The sequence below is a fragment of the Schistocerca americana genome, chromosome 4 (genome assembly GCF_021461395.2).
Source record: "Schistocerca americana isolate TAMUIC-IGC-003095 chromosome 4, iqSchAmer2.1, whole genome shotgun sequence".
Lineage (NCBI taxonomy): Eukaryota > Metazoa > Arthropoda > Insecta > Orthoptera > Acrididae > Schistocerca > Schistocerca americana.
Genome location: NC_060122.1, coordinates 276,530,018 through 276,550,367, shown reverse-complemented (window position 1 = coordinate 276,550,367; position 20,350 = coordinate 276,530,018).

Genomic DNA, 20,350 nt, shown 5'->3' with positions numbered 1-20,350 from the left:
ATTATCTTCCATAATAGCTAATCACTCATAATCATCAGCTCACTTTAATTAGAGCTCACACACCTACAAAACAAGCCCTAGAAATTGTAACAATGGATATGTTCCCATTATGCTCCGAACAAAAGTCAACTTCCCTCCGAGCTCAATAGGGCAGTTATTTGTTACATCTAACATGAATCTTTTATGCTCTGAAATCAGCTTCATATATATTACACGGAAGTGAAGTAAATCCAAAATGACAGAAAAGGGACTTGTTCTCTTGTGCTCTGAACGCCCGAAATATTAAAGAGTTTGCTCTACAATTTCGGAGCGTGTAAATTAACTGTGTGTTGCGACCGTACGGGTTGTGTGGGAATGTCCATATGGTGTGGATGACGAAATTAAATGTAGTCTCTCTCATCAAATCGCCGAAAATCAAAATTCTAAATTGTTCACAAATTCTATATCAGCTCGGAGCCTCCACGTGCTACTGCACGAAAAGATCTACCCACGCATTACACGGCACAAACACTTCAGTGGCCCCCCACAGTGGGCCACAGCTTACAAGTTTGGCTACGTTTCGCCTAAGAGGCACAAACTAACAATCATCGCAATGTATCCAATATTCCACAAAACTATTTAATATAAATACAGGCAGGTTTTGCTACTCCAAAATCACGTACACACTCACGTACTTTTTAAAGTTTCACAAATTCGAGTGTATTTCCAACAAGAACACAGAAGAATTAATCATGACAGTTCACAATAGTTCAATTTCAGAACCTGACCGAGTTTCTTAAGGTCTTGGAGGCATTTGAATAAACCACTAGTAACTGCGTGACTTATCTTTAGAAAACCATTAAAGTTCCACTGTATATCAAAACACAAATTCCACAATGGCTACACAGTGAAACCTTGTAAGTGCGATTTGTATCAGACGCAACCCGAAAAGTAACCAAGTTCATCAGATGCGGTTTTCCGCGATTTCGCCAACTCGCTTCAGGCAAATGCCGTGAACGTTCCTTTGAAAGGGCACGGCCGACTTCCTTCCCCATCCTTCCCTGATCCGATGACACCGATGACCTCGCTGTTTGGTCTCCTCCCCCAAATTCAACCAACCAACTCATTTCTCGCAGCGTTTCCATGTTTCCGTCAAATAGCTAAACGTGCACCAGATGTTAGTGCGCTGTGTAAAATGCATCTGCGGACACGCCAGAAAATAATGCACGCGTAAGAAAGGAGAGGGGAGTCTAGAAAGTTACTAATGTCGACGACGAACGAACGTAACTCCATCAATTCCTAGGATGCTTATCTTAGTATCATCACTCCAAATGACTGTAGCCCAGTCTCCTTTCGTCCATTCCTGTGTTTTAATGTCCACTGCACACTATTCTGCCTCTGCATTTTGTTCAGATCACATATCTTCCCTCCAGTCTTCTCTCGCAAACCACTGTCGCAAAGTTTCCGTCTAACGGTTCGATCAGAAACTACGCCGACGATCTTGCAGAGAAAGACGGCAGATTCTACGAAAATCTTGATTAGTCAATATTGGTTTTCTGCCGGTTCTTGGAACAGTTTCGAAGGACCCAATTTCTTCGCACCGGTTGCAAATTTTCCTCACACCCGCCTTTGTAGCGCCTCCACCCAGCCTTTTTGCTATTTCACTCCTTCACGGACTGTTTCTGCCTTACTCCACTTACTTGATGACCAATCAGCACGTTCCGGTACAGGACACGTTTTCGTTTTCAATTCGTCATCTGTCTCAGTTCAACTCACACTAAGGAAACCTTATACTTAAACAGCTATAATGCATTGCTACGACTAGAGTTACAACAATAATGGGAACGCTTTTTATCACTGGGTAAAGCAATACTAACACACTTCCATTCATTGATCTGTCGAAACAGAACAAATTACAAACGTCTGCACGATCCGAGTCCGCTTCATTCGTTACACAATGCCTCCAGCTAGCCAGTTTCCCACCCTTTGTTAAGCAGCCTCTTCCTAAACAGCATGTGTACGCTAAACAGCAACATCCTCTTAGAAAACAAGCAATAGGTGAAGACGTGTACCATGCACACGAAAGGGAACGTACTTCCGCACATTTTCTGAAGCTTCCATACTCGAAAATAACCTAACTGCTCCCTGATTACAAACTTCTGGAATACTCCTCCATACCACTTCCGCCCCCGAGGACTCAAACTAACCTCCTGCGAGCTACCAGGCCCACCGACGGACTCCTCGTTTTCGCGAGCTGCCTCCAGCTCTACGACACAATTATCACATACTGACATTTCGGCTAATCAGCCTCCAGAGTAGAAAGTAGTCCCTCAGATTGGCCATTTCCCACTAACGCTTAAAATACATCTGTAAAGGGCTGCTGCCTGTCAACAGTTTCAGAAGGTTCTTTCCCAAAGAGTACTAGAAAACACCATCCACTCTGCGGGAAAAACACTCGCCTTTGAAGACCACCTAGTAAGACCAGACCACCACGCTTTAGCCGGCCCGTTATCTTTAGCCTGTCAAATAGCCGCCGTCCCACAGGTACTGGCAAACCAGAAATGTCACAATAGCGGTCAGCAGTTGCTGATGATCGCCACCCGTGAAAGATCAGTTATAGAGCCCCACCTTTTTCGGCGTAAGGCAACATTATTCCTAACTAGGATAATGAATATCTTGATGCCGAAAATTTCAAGTAACACGAAATAACAATGGCTAGCTGCTTGTTGTTTACACAGGCACATATACACCTCTCAGTTTCTGTACGAGAAGGAAGCTTGACATACAGTTCTATGTCACACAAAACAGAATTCCTGATACTTCATCTTACTAAAAAATCTTAAATAACAACAAAATGCTAGAAAAAGTAACAGTTTCAATGCTCCTTAAAAAGCAGTCGTCTATAGTGTAAAAAAAGAAATAAACAAGAGAAAAAATTAACACCATGGAATTGACCTCTACTATCTATTGCTTCGATAATCCAATAATTACTCATAAACTATCGAAAATAAGAAAAAAACTGTGTAACTAACATGGCATGAATATAACAACGCAGCCCCCCCCCCCCCCCTAAAAAAACGATTTTGACAAAAAATAAACACCAGAAAACTTAGAGCTTCCAGAAGAAACAAGAAATAACTGATGTAAATACAAGAATATAATTTCAGGAACAATAAATGAGAGTGCATCAATGCAAAGTGAATAATCTAAGGACGCAGCAATCCATGCAACAATAAACAAATTTCACTAAACTAAAAAAGCAAAAAAAGGTTGTATTGCATCTTTAAATTTTTAAGTGTACTGTATTAAAGTTACATCAGTCTGAGGTAAATTATCGCCTCAGAATCAGAGCACCAAACAACAAGAGCACAAAATTCAGAGATCCGCCTGTCCATCGAATTACTGGAAAACAAACGCATATAAAATTAGCAGCTAAGAACCCAATAAAATTAACTTAAAATGAATCGTTTAATAACTGGTACTGTAGCAGTCAAATTACCTATTAAAATCTGATCGTATCGGCACCACAAAGAAAATTAAAACGCTCATTATCGAGAAATGACCACCAACCAAATTTTTAACACAATCACTTAAGTATGCCAGACCGCCAGAACACCCATGATATCTAGGTCGACATACATCTTCACTGAACACTTTATATACGTAGCGTCTCCGTGTTTGGAGCGCATATTTTGATACACGTATCACTGATACAATCGCTACAAACTCGGCGCAGATTCACTTCACTGAATGGGATCGCGGGGAGGATTCGTGAGGGAGCAGCGTCTGAGGCAATGGAGGATTTGATTCTTCACCCCACGAAATCGTCGAGCTATGATTCACCGATGAGAATCTGGTCTGCACTTCGCTACCGGCTTGAGCCTTGGTCTCTGACCTCTGCTCCTTATGTCGCTTCCGTCACGGATACGCCAAATATTGAGCAGATCGGTCTGGTTGTCAGCCGCTCTCAGTAGCTTCACACTACTGGAACTGTACCGATTTCTGAATTCCATTTCGCTTTCGTCAGGTCCTTACATCAATCAAAAATTCTGTCTCCTTGCGTCCATTTTCTTCGTTTCTTGGTCCTACTAGTCTTTCACTCTTGGACATTTCCGTAAAATACTTCCACACGTGACAACTGGTTAAGTTTTTTTACTGAAAACCTCCGATCCATCTTCCAGTTCTGGCTTTTGTACAGAACTTATTTCTGGGGGTCATTATTAACTGTCATTGCAAAATCAGTAATAACTGACTGTGCCCCAATACTTTCAAAATCTGGTCTCCTGTCTTCAAGTGTAGCTCCTAGTTTTTTAACTCGTGTCCATATAGTTTTCATAAGCTGCACTCATATGATGCTTCTTGTTGTGTGCTTACATAGATATGTTCCTCTTGTTATTCAGTACAGTGGTTCCACCTGCCAGCAGTTTCTAGTGACTTAATGTCTCACTATCCCAATAATTATTTTTGCCACACTTTGTGTGTTTCAGGAACTGCGTATGCTGCCAAGCAGAACACTGCCGCCTCCCGGCGATGTAAGTGCGGGGCTTAGGTTGCTTTTGAGTCTCACAACCAGAACACTAACAAGGTTTTGCCTCCTGCTGAACACCGAACTCACAGACAGTCTGGTTTTCTTTCTCTGAAAATGAAAATTGAACCATTGCAAGTGCTCAGATTGTCAGTTTCTATTAACATGACACAAGCAGAGTGGCAGGTATTATAAAAAAAGAAAAGGAAAAGAGGTTCCATGTCTTGGCTAACTGTTGTTTACTTCTTTGATTTGTTAAGCAATGCACTAATCACAGCAAAACGCCAAATTTATAAAATGTATGAGGTGAAGTGAGGTATTATGCTTGAAATCATTACAGCCCACTAGAAACTAGTGATTGCTTGGGAGAAGCAGTCATAAATGCAGTCCATAAAGAGACTTTCATTATTCCAGTAGGCAATGGGTCATTGATGTTTAGTTTACTTGAGAGCTGTTCTTTGTTCACACAATTAGTGATCAACACAGTGTTACTCATGAACAATGACGTCTTAGGCATATATTGACCTAACAAAAACTCCTAGTTAGTGAACAAAATGTCTTTAAAGATAATTCATTTTGTTCATTAATTCCAAATGCAGTCATTTGAACTTTTCACTCAGTGAGGCAAGAATTCATCTAAGGTTGTAACCCACTGCTATTAGAGGCACGGGACACGACTACATCTACTTCTTGTGGGTTTAAAACATTATCCTTCTCCCAATTAGTTTGAGAAAGATCACCATTGGTTGCATACACACGGTCATCTTTACCATATAGCGAAATTAAATTTCCGTACTCTCATTTCTCTCCTTCACGTTCTGTTTGTTCCTTTAGTTCATCTGTATATACTTGCTGCAATAATCTGAACTGTGCTGTATCTTCAAGCCAGTTGCTTCTTTCTCCCTCTCGTTCCTTCACCTTACGCTCGTCCTCGGCCCTCTTCTTGACTCTATCTCTTTCGTTTTCGGCCTTCTTTTGCGCTCTCCAGCTTCTTTCTCTTCTTTTCCGCCTCTCTTTCTTTCTTATCTGCGTCCAAGTGAGCCATCAATTTTGCTATTATATCCATTTTCATCTGCACTAATTACTTTCAATTTCCTTCTTTGTTTCACTTCCCAAATTCAAACGGAAGTAGATACCCTACTGTTTATTCACACATTTCTGATCTAAGCGATACACATTCGCAACAAATTCCAACACTCCGCCCTTCTAACGTCAAAAAAACCGTTGACCAAAGGCACCAAAGCGAACAACCGCGTCGGAAGATTAATCAAAATAAGCAAGCACTGAGCCGTAGGATTTGCCTTGCTGGTTTTTTTTTCCATTTTGCAACCGATGGTCGAGGCCTCCAGCTTGCGAAGATGAAATTTTTCGCAATGGTTCCAATCCTCGCAAGCTTCGTCCGTCGTCTCGGAGCTTCTGTAGCGTCTGGCGAACTCTTGTCGCCGCCAGAGTCCACCAACTCCTAGCACCGTGCAATGCACGAAGCAGGTCACACGATGTACTGCTCACTTCCTCCTAGACGTTTGTTGGCGAGGCTGGATAATTCCTGGCCCTGCTACCCCTGCCCTATAAAGCCGAATGAGGGTCGCCAACCTTCCTTAGACCCGCTAGGCAGGGTTGAAACAGTGCCTTCCTCTATACCACTATTCAATGCCCAGAAGTCATCTGACTACCTTCAAAAGCTCCCACGTCCGACCACTGGACTGGACAACAAAACGCAATCAGCCGCCGCGCGGGGTAGCCAGGCTGCTCCGCCCCGTCGGAGGTTCGAGTCCTTAGCGCAAGTTAGTTTAAGCTAGATTAAGTAGTGTGTAAGCATTGGGGCCGATGATCTCAGCAGTTTGGTCCCATACGAGTTTACCGCAAATTTCCAATTTTCTCCAATCAGCCACCACACCATCACCATCTGGTTTCTCCTATCTCTTCTGTAAACAACTCTAAAACACAGTCTAAAATCACAGAGTGTAAGTACATACATACGAACTCCACATTTCAAATTTTTGTTGGAGCAGAACTCAGCATATTATTCTTCTGATAACCCTTGCCAAGAGCGCTTCGTTCATTACACGTTGCCTCCCGCCAGCCAATTGCTTTAAATGCTGTTAGGCGGCCTCCCGCGCCCTACCAGGGCCACCTACCGACTCCTCGATTTCGTGAGCAGCACACAGATCCATGACATTATTTTCATATGCCGACATTTTGGCCAATCAGCCTCAAGAGAAGAAAGTATTCATTGTGACTGGCTAACGCTCATAGTACATCTGTAAAGTGCTGCCGCCTGCCGACCCCCTCAGAAGTTTGTTCCCCAAAGTTTACTAGGAAGCGCCAGCCATTCTGTGGGGGAAAACGCTCGCCTTTGAAGACATCCAGTGGGGCGAGGCTACTACCCTTTAGCCAGATTACTGGAACTCAACCCATTACCTTCAGGCTGGAGAATAACCGCCGTCCCACCGACACTGGTGGACTAGCACTGTCACAACAGCGGTCAGTACTTGCCAACGGTCGCGGCCCGTAAATGATCCGTTACAAATGTACAATTTGGCTTTAAACAAGTAAAGTTACTCTTAAGCTTATCTTTTACCATTACCACAAATAAAGCACAAGGCCAGACGCTACGTGTTGTGGGCGTGGACCTTAATTTCAGCTGCCTTATCTACATCCAGCTCTTCGTAGCTCTCTCCCGTGTTGGTGAAGCAAACAAGCTCTTCGTTCTTATCCCCAGTCATACTACGTCAAACGCTGTATGCAAAGAAGCTTTATAAGTTAAAAATAAATTTCACATGTACAAAGTTTCGGGGGCAGCTATAAATAAATACCAGGGCTACGACTGATTTCTCAGCTAGTTTTGTAATAATTCGATGTTTTATCATAGCGCAAATCCAATCATGTCAACGTATTCGTGGCATTCAGATATATCTAATGAGATAATAACATTATAAATATCACAAAAAACTACAGCAGTTAGGTGATCACAGTAAAAAATATTCTTACAATAATAACATAATAAACAATAACACATATTTGACGATAGCTTGCGACTCTAGCTATTATCCCTGAAAGACACAAATTTCTATATAATTTATTTAGTCAGTGGTGACGTTTTTGTACATTTTTTGTTATGTAAATGTGTTAAACCATCATAGCATTTACTCAGCAGTATGGCAGTTCTCAGGTTTCGCCATACGTTACCATGTAACATTTATCTAAACTATTAACTGCTGCTGATTTATTCAATTAAACGTTGGCCAATATTAAAAACATTTGCACGAGGGGTGTTCAGTAAATAATGCAACACTTTTTTTCTGAAAGCAGACTGGTTTTATCCAGGATTCCAATACACTGTATTATTCGCCATTCCTACCAGCTGACAGCTGACGGTGCGGCTTTGAACTTTTCCTTTGGAGGAGAGGTGGTGTGACGCCATTCTATGGATTGCCGTTTTGTTTCCGGTTCGAAGTGATGAATCCAAATAACTGCGTAGGCTTCTGCTGCCAGAGTCTGTTGACGTAAAAGCCATATGGTTTCTCCCCTATAGTTTTTTACATTATGTCGCGGTACGATACTCAGAAAACTTGTACGTCAATTGACGAACTTATGTCTCATCGCATGTGACATGTTTGACAAAAAATTGACACGATCAACTTAGCAACGAGCAAGCAATATCGCACAGATGGTCCTTCGTTGCACTTTACAGTCTTCTGTTAAGCGGCGAGGAACTCGCCTTAGAGTACCCCAGCTGGTGGACGAGTGTGTCAGCACTAACGACAGAGAGTCGAGCTGAGCAGCGAAGTGTTTCATTGTGGCCCATCGACCACCTCGAATGAGACTGTCCGGACGTTCCAATGTTGCAGGAGTCACAGCTGTGTGCGGCCAGCAGGCACCCTGGAGATCGGACACATTTGCACGATCTAGTTGCGATGATGACAGACCCATCATGCCGTTGTTTACTGCCAGGTCTCCGTAGACACTCTGCAAGCGCCTATGAATATCTGCAATGCTCTGATTTTCTGCAATGCTCTGATTTTCTGCCAAAAGAAACTCAATGGCAGCTCTCTGCTTGGAACGCACTTCTGTAACAGGCGACATTTGGAAGGCTACGTACAGCACCTCCACGTATCGAAACTTCGTGAAACTATAGGGGCTGAATCGGGAATATTCCACGATGTCCCAAAACAAATTCCTCATTTTCTCAACCGAAATTGGCTGATTAAAAGTAGTGTTGCTCTACTTACTGAACTCCCCTCGTTAACTTGAAAATGGTAAATTATCCGAAGATTAATTACTGGTACTGGATTGAGTGTGAAAAAAAGCGTCAGTTGAGCAAGCCAAATTTATATTTTAATATGTTTTCACTTTTACTCTTTATTATTTGTTATAAGCACGTACGTGCTAGATATGTGTTTAATTATTTATGTCTAAAATTGAAACAAATGAGCCCTCCGTTACAATTTTTTAGCCTTATTAACCAGGTTTCAACACTTCTAAGAGCGCCTTCATCAGAATTTGGAGATTTAAAGTGATCTATAACATAATTACAAATTTGTGGGAAGAAAAAAATTTTTATATAAAAAAGTGTAAGTACTGACTAACAATACAAGACAGAGGCAGTACTTACATGTCACGTATGAAATAAATAACAGGCCAGAAGGACTTTAGTCACAAAACATTGAAAAGGAATGTGTGAAGGCGAGCCTCTAAGGGCTGCTCATAACTGTTTTCTCGCGTACCATTGCTGTTTAGATAGCATTTGGGGAGTCTACTACCACACTAATCACGCATATAAGCAAAGTTTACTGCAGTTCAAAACTATTATTTTATTTCATGTTGTAGGACAATCATTCTTTATGATCTCCATGTTTGACAGACTGAACAAAACCAATTCATTCATTTTAAACCTTCTGGTGCCGTCTACAGCAGTTATTCATCAGAATAAAACACTTTTTCTCTATTATTATTATTATTCAATTTTGTGGATATTCGCTTCACTTAATGGTTCACATTACATGCCAATGCCTAAATAAATGGAATGGGGGATCACATGTAGGACTAATGTTGCAGCAAATTTAGCTACTGAGCTACTGTGCGGCTTGATGCTAGGACTAAACCAAGCCACAATTCTAAATAGAGCCACGAATTCCCTTGTACCTCACTTGACCGGGATTTAGATTAGAAAGCAATTCTAAAGTACATCGCAAATGGATCTGTCATCTCGGATAAGAGTTCAATCCCTTTCGCAATCGCAGATGTGATTTGATTAGCATTACTAACATTTCGTGATCAGTGTCCTTAATATAAAGCATAACAGGCAGTTTTTCTTGGGGGCGCTTAGCTAAAATTTTGCAGTAGTTGTGTGTGTGCAGGAGAAAGTAGGCGTGGAGCGGAATTTCAAGAAAGAAGAAGACGGCTACGCAGAGGCCGGCTGAGTAGGAGACTTCGGCAGCCACCAGCAGTGACACAGACGGCGGCGCAGACTTTGGCAGTGGCTTCAGCAGCTGGGGCTGCTGCAACAACTCCGAGATCTTTGTCATTGGCATCAGCAGCGGCTGCGGCTTCAGCTTCAGTAGCAACTTCACCTTTGGGGATAGTAGAGCAAGAGGCAGCCAACAAGACTGATACGTAAAGTCCTAATGCCGAAACTGAGAATATGTGTGAATTTACCGGCGGTGTGGTAAAACAGTTGGTTGGTTGGTTGGTTGTTTTGGGAAAGACCAGACAGCGAGGTCATCGGTCTCATCGGATTAGGGAAGGACAGGTAGGGAATTCGGCCGTGCCCTTTGAAAGGAACCATCCCGGCATTTGCCTGGAGCGACTTAGGGAAATCACGGAAAACCTCAATCAGGATGGCCGGACGCGGGATTGAACCGTCGTCCTCCCGAATGCGAGTCCAGTGTCGAACCACTGCGCCACCTCGCTCGGTGGTAAAACAGTCATCGAGTTTACGTGAGACGAAAGAAGTTAGCACGCCAGATAGTCCAAAATCATAGTTACAGAAAATCAGATGGCAATGTTATTGCAAGCCATTCAAATGATGGGGGAAATTATGTCTGCGAGTAAAAGTCGGTGTACAGGAATTAATTTTGAAGAGGGAAGTTCAAATCCTGAAATGAATTCTGGTATTAAAAATGTTGGACCTGAAATTAAGGAAATGATAGACAAAGAGGGCCAGGGGCGTTTAAAAGTTGAAATGGTAGAGTTATTCAAAGAGATTGGCAATGTTGGTAACAAAGTCGGTCGGATAGGGGGAACCAGTAGGAAGTCGAATCGCTGGGTTACAAGGCGAGATATGTGGCAATCTGGAGAGCTGCAATATGGAGAGCTGCAAGCCAAAGCAAAATACTCTTAAGGAGATGGATACGCAGACAAGCAGTGAATTAACAAAAATAGTAGCTGACTTCCAGATTAAAGCTGCAGAAAGTAAAAATGATGCTGAACGTGAAGACATTGGAGAAACATCCACATCTACATAGCTACTCTGCAATTCACACTTAAGTGCCTGGCAGAGGGTTCATCGAACCATTTTCATACTACTTCTCTATCATTCCACTCTCGAATGGCGCGTGGGAAAAAGGAACTCCTAAATCGTTTCGTTCGAGCTCTGATTTCTCTTATTTTATAATGATGATCATTTCTCCCTACGTAGGTGGGTGTCTACAAAATATTTTCGCATTCGGAAGAGAAAGTTGGTGATTGAAATTTAGTAAATAGATCTCACCGTAAAGAAAACTGCCTTTGTTTCAGTGACTGTCACCCCAATTCGCGTATCATATCAGTGACACTCTCACCCCTATTGCGCAGCAAAAACAGCAGGTACAGATTCTGTGTTCCTCTGGCAATCAGAATTATAACTATATGACGAAAAAAGTAGCAGATTTACAGATTAAAGATTTAAAACGTAGAAATATTTTTGATGGTGAGGTCAGTGAGGAAGCAACTCAGCGAGAACAGGAAAAAAAAGTATATACTCTGAAGCCCCAAAGAAACTGGTGTCGGCATGCGTATTCAAATGCAGAGATACATAAACAGGCAGAATACGGCGCTGCGGTAGGCAACGTCTATTTAAGACAACAAGGGTCTGGCACAGTTGTTAGATCAGTTATTGCCGCTACAGTGGCAGGTTATCAAAATTTAAGTGAATGGTGTTGCAGTCGGCGGACGAGCGATGGGACACAGCATCTCCGAGGTAGCGATGAAGTGGGGATTTTCCAGTAAGACCATTTCATGCGTGTACCGTGAATATCAGGAATCCGGTAAAACATCAAATCTCCGAAACTGCTACGGCCGGAAAAAGATCCTGCAAGGACAGGACCACCGACGACTGAAGAGAATCTTTCAACGTGACGGAAGTGCAACCGTTCCGCAAATTGCAACAGATTTCAATGCTGGGCCGTTAACAAGTGTCAGAGTGCGAATTATTCAAAGAAACATCATCGATATGGGCTTTCGGAGCGAAGGCCCACTCGTGTACCCTTGATGACCGCACGACACAAAGCTTTACGCTCCACCTGGGTCCATCAACACCGACTTGGACTGTTGTTAACTGGAAACATGTCGCCTGGTCAGAAGAGTCTCGTTTCAAATTGTATCGAGTGGATGGATGTGTACGGATATGGAGACAACCTCATGAATCCATGGACCCTGCATGTCAGCAAGGGACTATTCAAACTGGCAGAGGCTCTGTAATGGTGAGGGGCGTGTGCAGTTAGAGTGATTTGGGACCTCTCATACGTCTAGATACGACTCTGACAGGTGACAAGTTCGTAAGCATCCTGTCTGATGACCTGCATCCATTCATGTCCATTGTGCATTCCGACGGACTTGGGCAATTCAAGCAGGTCAATGCGGCATCCCACACGTCCAGAGTTGCTACAGAGTGGCTCGAGCAACACACTTCTGAGATTAAAAACTTTCGCCACCAAACTCCCCAGGCATGAACATTATTGAGTATATCTGGGATGATTTGCAATGTGCTGTTCAGCAGAGATCTCCACCTCCTCGTACTCTTATGGGTTTATGGACAGCCCTGCAGGATTTATGGTGTCAGTTGCCTCCAGCACTATTTCAGACGTTAGTCGAGTCTATGCCACGTCGTATTGCGGCACTTCTGCGTGCTCGCGAGGGCCCTACACGATGTTAGGCAGGTGTACAAGTTTCTGTGGCTCTATGGTGTATTTTACTGGGAAGTGCACTGACTGAAAGTATTGTAAATTTATGTATAAGGATCATAAGAATACGTTCGAGGGCCCGGCGGTTCACATACTGAAAACCAAGAGAGGATATCGAAAAACTGGTTTTCACCGCTTCTTAGGTCCGGGGGTTACAAGACAAATCAACTAGGAAACAAACATGTAATGAAAGGAAGCTGGTTAGGCATAATTATGTGATAGATTAAGTTCAAATGTCAGAGATGGGTGTTGTTAAGTAGGTAGAAAGTTTTGGAACAGTTCGAAGCAGCAGAGCAGCAATGAGAAACACACTTTTGAATTAGATAATGAAGGTATGGGGCTCGACGTTTTATTTTACTCAATGGAAGTGAATGATCAAATAGATGCATGATGGAAAATTCCGTGTGACAGGCAGAAGTGAATCTCAACTTGGTTTAGTGATGTAGGTGGGGTTATGTAGGTGAAGATGCTGGTGAAGGCGGCATAGCGATTGTCTCATCCATTGGAGACGAATTTTATTTCGTATTGGTGGAAGCAGGTAAAGATATCTGCGAAGGCGGCCAGCAGTGACCTTGTCAGGCTAAGATGATTTTTATGATGTATTGGCGCAAAGAAGGTGATTTGTTATTACGGGGATATGAATGTGATGTTTTACGAGATGAAGTTGCGAAGGTTAGAATTACTGAGATAAATTTTTTGGAGGAAGGAATCTGTGTATTTCTTTCTAGTGATGGCAGTGAACCAATGACTATTGACAGAGACGTCAGTTTGGAGTAGATGTTGAAAGATGAATACGAAGATAATGTGGTAGACGGGAGTTCATTCTCTCTAATACAAAACGATGTTATTCGTTTTTGATGGGAAAATAATAAATGTAAAGTGTCAGGGGAGTCTGAGTGAAGAGAGGGTGAAAGGGTAAAAGAAAACCTGAACTTGATGAAATTCGAATGTACTGTGAATTGGAAACGGTAGGATGCTGTAGCAGAAAATTTTGTGATGTGGGGGTAGTTTACTTGGACAGAACATACAAAATGTATCAGCAGATGTAAGGGAAGATGGTAGTGGGGAATTTTGTAATGTATTGGCAGATATTGTTGAAGGCGTTTGTGGAGAAGATTGTGTTCTATCGATGGATGTAAGTAATATACAGTTAAAGAGAGATGAAGATGAAGTCTTCAGTGGTGTAGTTAAGTGCGAGGGTGTTGTAGCTAAGAGGAAGGTAAACAAATGGCCGTTGACAGAAAGGTAAGTTCTGATTTTATGGAGGGGAATGAAATTAGCTATACGCAGCCCTGACATATAAAAGTCGATGAAGTCTTTAGTGCTGTAGTTAAGTGCGAGGGTGTTGTAGCTGCTGAAGCCGTGTTACTTTCTAAGAAGGAATCAATATACTTATTTCTAAAGAGGAAGGTAAACAGATGGCCATTGACAGAAAGATAAACTTTGATTATATGCAGGGGAATGAAATTAACTATACGCAGCCCTGACATATTAAAGTCGATGCTTATGAAGAAAGAAAGTTTGTGTTTCTCGAATCTAAATGTGGTGTTCCAGTGTATGTAAAGCGTGAGTGCTTTGCTGCATTAAGAAAGAGGCCTCAATTTTGAGCAGATGAAGACGTGGAGAAAAATAAAATTTGAAAGGTACTCACACTGGAGATAAAAATGTTATAAAAAGCAACGCTGGCATAGTCGAACCTTGTGAAATACCAAAAGGGCATGTGTGCAGATATAAGAATGAAAATGAGTGTATCTCATGTATAATATTAAAAATTTTGGAGGGATATTTTATGTATTGTAATATTGTAAAAATTTGTTGCAATGTAACGTATGTAAAGAATAAAGGGACACGTAATCTGATGCAAGAAGGTACGGGAAACAGTCAACATAATTTTTGGTGCGAGGAGATCGAAAGATCGGATTAATTTGCGTATTTATGAAGAGAGAATTATTTCTGTGTATAGTATGTATAAACTGTTTTGAGAGCTATTTCGTTAAAGTAACTTTAATTACTTGTGTTTTATTTTGAGGTCTTTTTAATGTAAATGTTTGCAAATTATTGCTAGATTGAGCGCAAAATGTACTATTAAATGGGGAAATTATCTTGAGGGTAAATTTTAAATGTGTAGATGAGAGTATATTAAAATCTATGTAGAACAGCCAATCTGCTGAGGAAGAAAGTTTAGTGGGAAGAATTCTGGGCAGAATTAAAGTTGTGGAGATATGCATCTTATAGTAATTTTGGGAAAACTGTTTGCTATACCTGACAAGTTCGTCTAACATGAAAGCTATATTTTCTAGTGAAAGCATGGATGGAATGTTGGAAGGATTACCGCAGTTTATCAAATGTATTAGATCAGTATGCACTGCAGTTTACTTTGTGAATCTAACCACGCCAAGTTTTAGAGGGCAGCACCGTCCTTCGTTTCCAAATTGAGCGACGTCAGATAGGCAAGAAAAGTGTATTATTATTATGGCATGTGTACTAAAATTTTGTTTTTTCTGTTTGTTTCATGTTGCATGGGGAAGACGCTAGCAAAGTAATCCAATGATCTTCTATTGACACAGTAATCGACAATGCAGGTCACTATAACGTGCGCGTTGCGCTGTAGTGTCGTGCTGCGTCTCACGTGCTATACGCGTCTCAATTTGCGCCGATGGTTCGCGACGGCTAGAAAATCGTACCATCGTTGTTGCATCTTTTCTGTTCATTCTTATTAAATGGATATTTGAAGTTGGTTTATGTATGATGTATGAGTTCAGAAGCGGTCTCAAATATGTAATGATCACTTTATATTATATCAACATTTTATGAATAAAAGGCGTGTTAATTTAAATGTGTGTCGGTTGCATATGTTGAGTAGTACAGTATCCTACCAACAGGAAAGGAAGGAATTTTTCAAGTTTTCTGATTATTGAGTAACAGTGAAAAGCCCATGAGCGATACATATTTAAAGGATAGGGCTTTAATTTTTAGTTTTGATGACCATTTAAGGCTCAATTGGAAGTTACTAATGAGTGGTTTATTTTGGAAAATATTAGGTGTGTTAAAACATAAACTCAAAATTTCTTCTCAGGACTAAAAAATCAAAACTAACTAATTTGACAAAAAGAGTTTGAATCATAGTTTTAAGAAAACACAAAGAGGGAACCTCAACTTCTTTAAAGTGAACAATTCCTTGAAATAGTTTCAATTAACTTTGAGTTGAAATTTGACTTTTGTGGTGACATGAGAGTTAATATCAGAACATTATCGTTAAACAAACTTTGCCTCAAATCATATAATCTATCGTAATTTCTCAATAACAGTTAAATATTTGATGCGGATTTGATATTTAAGTGAACAAAATAACTTCGAAGAATAACAGATCCTACAGTTTCATTGAGAGTATTAATTGAAATTACGGTAGAGAAACAGTTTGAAGCGATATACTTAAATATTACGTAGCAGCACACTCAGATAGCAACTGTGGCTGATCGAATTCTACAGCATGTTATGTCATTGTTTTGTGAAACAGGTAAGGCGGGATTTGGACTCCGGCGACGATTGACATGAGGTTTCAGAAGCAGTCCGTTCTTGGCTAGGCAGACTAAACGATCCCGCTGTATACAAGAAGAGATAGGAATCCATTTTCCGTTAAGAAGAATTCGTGAACAGATTACTAATTATTTAATATCAAATAATGTTTTAGATGAATAACACTCTGCCCCTTTCCGGCAAAATTGCTGCCTGACTACTGGTCTTATAAAAGTGATCGATGAACTGAAATAAGCTATGAGTAAACAATAGGTGGCTATTAAGTGATTTTTGGTTTCAACACAGCTTGCGACCCTGTCGACTTTGAAATTATACTTCCTAAACTCATTAGTCATACTTTACGTCTCGCCAACAATGTGTAATGATTGGAACGGAAAGGTCACAATGGAGGGATGCAGTATCAGGAGTCCCACAAGGATCAGTATTCGGTCCATAACTCATATACTGTATATCAAATGTGTCAGTTATCTTCTCCCACTGCAAAACTCACCTACACACTGACAACGTTCAGCTGCCTCTAAGTTCAGATCAAACAAACCTAAGTACAGCCATCCAGTATGTAAATGCTGATTTACTTGCCCTGATAGTGCGAGCACACAGCATAGGTTTAAAACTTAGTCCATCTAAAATGCATGCAATCTTAGTCGTTCACAAAAGACTTATTCCCCGCAGTTCAGAAAATATCCTCCACCATTAATCCCAAACGACACAGAAATAACCTTTTCTTCTTCTGCAAAGAACTTTGGGATAATGTCTGACCATGATTTAGACTGCACTGAACACACAACTGCAGTATATAAGAAAGGACAGCGTCATTTCACTGACTATAGAAATATAAAGAGTATTTCCTTTCAAGCCTAAAAAGAAACTCCTAGAGACACTAATATTCTCCAGACTTGACGATGTTGATGCCATTCTCCAAGGACTTTCGTACGGAAGCTCATGCAGACTGGAACTGGCGATGAATGCTTGTATATGATACATTTGTGAGGTACGCTTTTTCGACCATATCACACTACCCTATGAAAAAGTGTCATGGCTATGTGCCAACAAGCATAGAGACTTTCATATGCTATGTCTGTTCTATTGTCTTTTTAATCATTGCACTCCCTCTTATTTGTCTTCAACTCTTATTCTACCACCTGAACAGCACAGGGCGAATTCTCGTTCTCAACAAAGTAAAATTATATCTGTATCATAACATAGCAGTGCCACATTTTCTAAATAATTTTCTGTACCAGGAACCTGATGTGGAACAATCTTCCTCAAAATATCAGAGCAATTAAATTCCTTCCAAACCTCAAAAGACAGCTAGTGGTCCACCTTATGTCACAATATCCATCTGTCTTACATTTTGTGCAGCTCTTTCTCGTGAGTCCCCATCACTCAGAATTTGTCCCTGCCCTTTGTTGGCAGAGTTCTCTATTTATATACAGTTTTTCCTAACAGCCAATGTCACTGTCATTTCAATCTTCTCCTCTTCCTTTAACCATTTCGCTTCTGATAATAATAACCATGACTTCAAATGTGCTAAGCTAATCTATATCATTCTAAATGCCCTTTATAATAATTGGGAAGATTTGTGATGTCTGTAATATGGTCAGGCTAAATCATAAACAAAAACATAAATGTTTATTTGTTCACAAACCCACACACACACACACACACACACACACACACACACACACACACACACACTGACACAAAAAATTGCAACATCAAAAAGGAGTTGTGCGACGAAAACAGAAGTTTGTAGGCATGTTTCTACATCTGAAAGATAAAGTCTATTCAAATTTCGCGCCAGTTGCATAACAGTAGCAGTAGTAGCGGCACTACGAGGATGCAAATCAGGGTTGCTTTAAATCCACGCTGTAACCTTTGAGAGAAGTCATGAGTTGATGTTAGTCAAGAATGCCTTTAAAACGACAAAGCAGCTCACCGGGTTTGAACGAGGTCGTGTAATAGAGCTACGAGAAGTTTGATATTCTTTCCACGACACTGCAGAAGACTTGGCAGGAATGTAGCCACTGTACATGATGGCTGACAGTAGTGGTCACGGGAATGTACGATCACAAGAAGACCGGGCCCTGGATAGCCACGTGTCACTACCAAAAGGGAAGGCTATCGTCTTCCGCTGTAGCCCTGGTATATCGTACTGCATCTGCTGCAGTGATCTGAGCAGCAGTTGGCACTATGGTCAGCAATCATTGGTTCAACTACACTATAGTCCCAGATATTGAGGTTAGTGATAACTGTGTCTAGGCAGGCATCACCTCTTGTTGGCAGTCGGTTTGCAACAAAAAGCCCACAGCTATTTATCAAAGTCATGAAGACTCTCTCTTTAGTGCTTCCGTCACCTATATATATGTTGAAACCTCCACACAGTGCAATTTCAGATTTAAGACATGTTAGGTAGGACAAACAAGTTTCCATTTGTGCAATAAAGTTCTCAAAATTACCATCTGGTGAGTGGTACACAGAGACAATAATAAGGTCAATATCTGTTAACACTAGTGAAGCTAATTCTAGATCTAGGTCTGTGGAAAAGTTTTTTAAGTCTATTTCCTTTACACTATAAGAGTCTTGCTTGCATATACAGATACACCACCATGAATTGTAATAGTTCGATACCATGAATTTACCATGTCCAAATATTCAATGGCTCTGTAATAGTCACCTTCTGCTTCATCTAACCAGTGTTCACAGATACATAAAACATCTGGTTTGACTTCTTCTACAAAGAATGATAGAAGGTCCACCTTGGTTCTTAAACACTGTATATTGACAACTGCTATAACTATGGCCATATAACTATCATCTCTACTGTTACTTCTGTGAGATATTATGGGGCCTTTGGTTTTTATTTCAGGCACTATTTTACTGGGGCACTGGTCGATCTCCGGAGTAAAAAACGCCTGACAAATATTCTTTGGCCATAGTGTTGTGTCCATCACCTTGTCCTTTAGATGGAAGTCCTCACCAATCTTGAAGCTGCTGTTCACACCCTTTGTTTCCAGTTTTTCTACATTAAAGTTGCTATATCCTGGAAAGATTTTCTCAAGGAATTTGGTTACATTTTCAGTTGTTGTGATGTTTTCCACTTTTCTTTAATGAAACCATGCTCTTTCCTCGCCATATAGCGTTCCTTGTTCTTCACCAGTGCCTATTATCTGATTTTTTCTTTCTCTAGTACTTAAATTTCAGACTGATGCTATGGCAGATGCTTGAGGTCTTTCTTCCTCTACACTTTTCTTTAGTGCAGTTGCATACAGCATTTTTGGTTGTGCAGATGCATTCTGCTTCGTTTTGTGTATGTTGTTGGTTTGTTGTTTTCGTGTTGTGAATTAGACTTGCTGATCTGTAGATCGAAAAGTTCTTTTCCTACACTGTACGTCACGCCAATTTGTATCTGTATTGGGTGAAGGTTTCTCATCTGAAGGTCTGGCTAAGATGTAGGGACTGGTTTCATTTATACTGGGTCCAATTTTCGAATTGTTCAAAGAAGTATTGCTAACACATCGATCTTCTGTCGCTTCATGGACTGTAAGCTCTATATTGGTAGGCCTATTTATTTGTTCCGATTTGTTACATCCATCTGTCGTTGTTGCAATGTTTTCTTGCCCTGGTTTTGTTTTGTAAGAGAAAATACTGGTAGTATTCACACCGATTCTGGTTTACACTGTGGGTTATTGATTCACTATCGTTTATTTGTCCCAACTCGCCTATTGTGGTTAAAATTTTCTTTTCGTTTGCACACTCAGTTTGTTTTTCAAGTAATCCAGGAGGTTGTGACGAATTTACATTCGAATTTCGAATAAATGGAGCAGGGCCGTGTGTTACAGGCACCGTAGTCGACCCTAGATTTGCTATTAGACATTTAGTGTTGCTATTTTTAGCAATCAGTGTGATATTTTTTCGGGGTTTTCCACTATTTTTGCGAGATGATATTGTCAGATGCGATGCTAGCTTTCCTAATCTACAGTTTGTGGCGAACACTGTACTGAGTTGCATTCTCATTTTCGAACTGTCTTTTATTAGTTGATTTACTGTTTTTGTTAAACCTTCAACTGCACTCGCTATTCAGGTGGTTTTTGGTATTATTTACAAGCGCTGTTTTCTATTTCCAGCAGTTCAACTCCACGTCCTA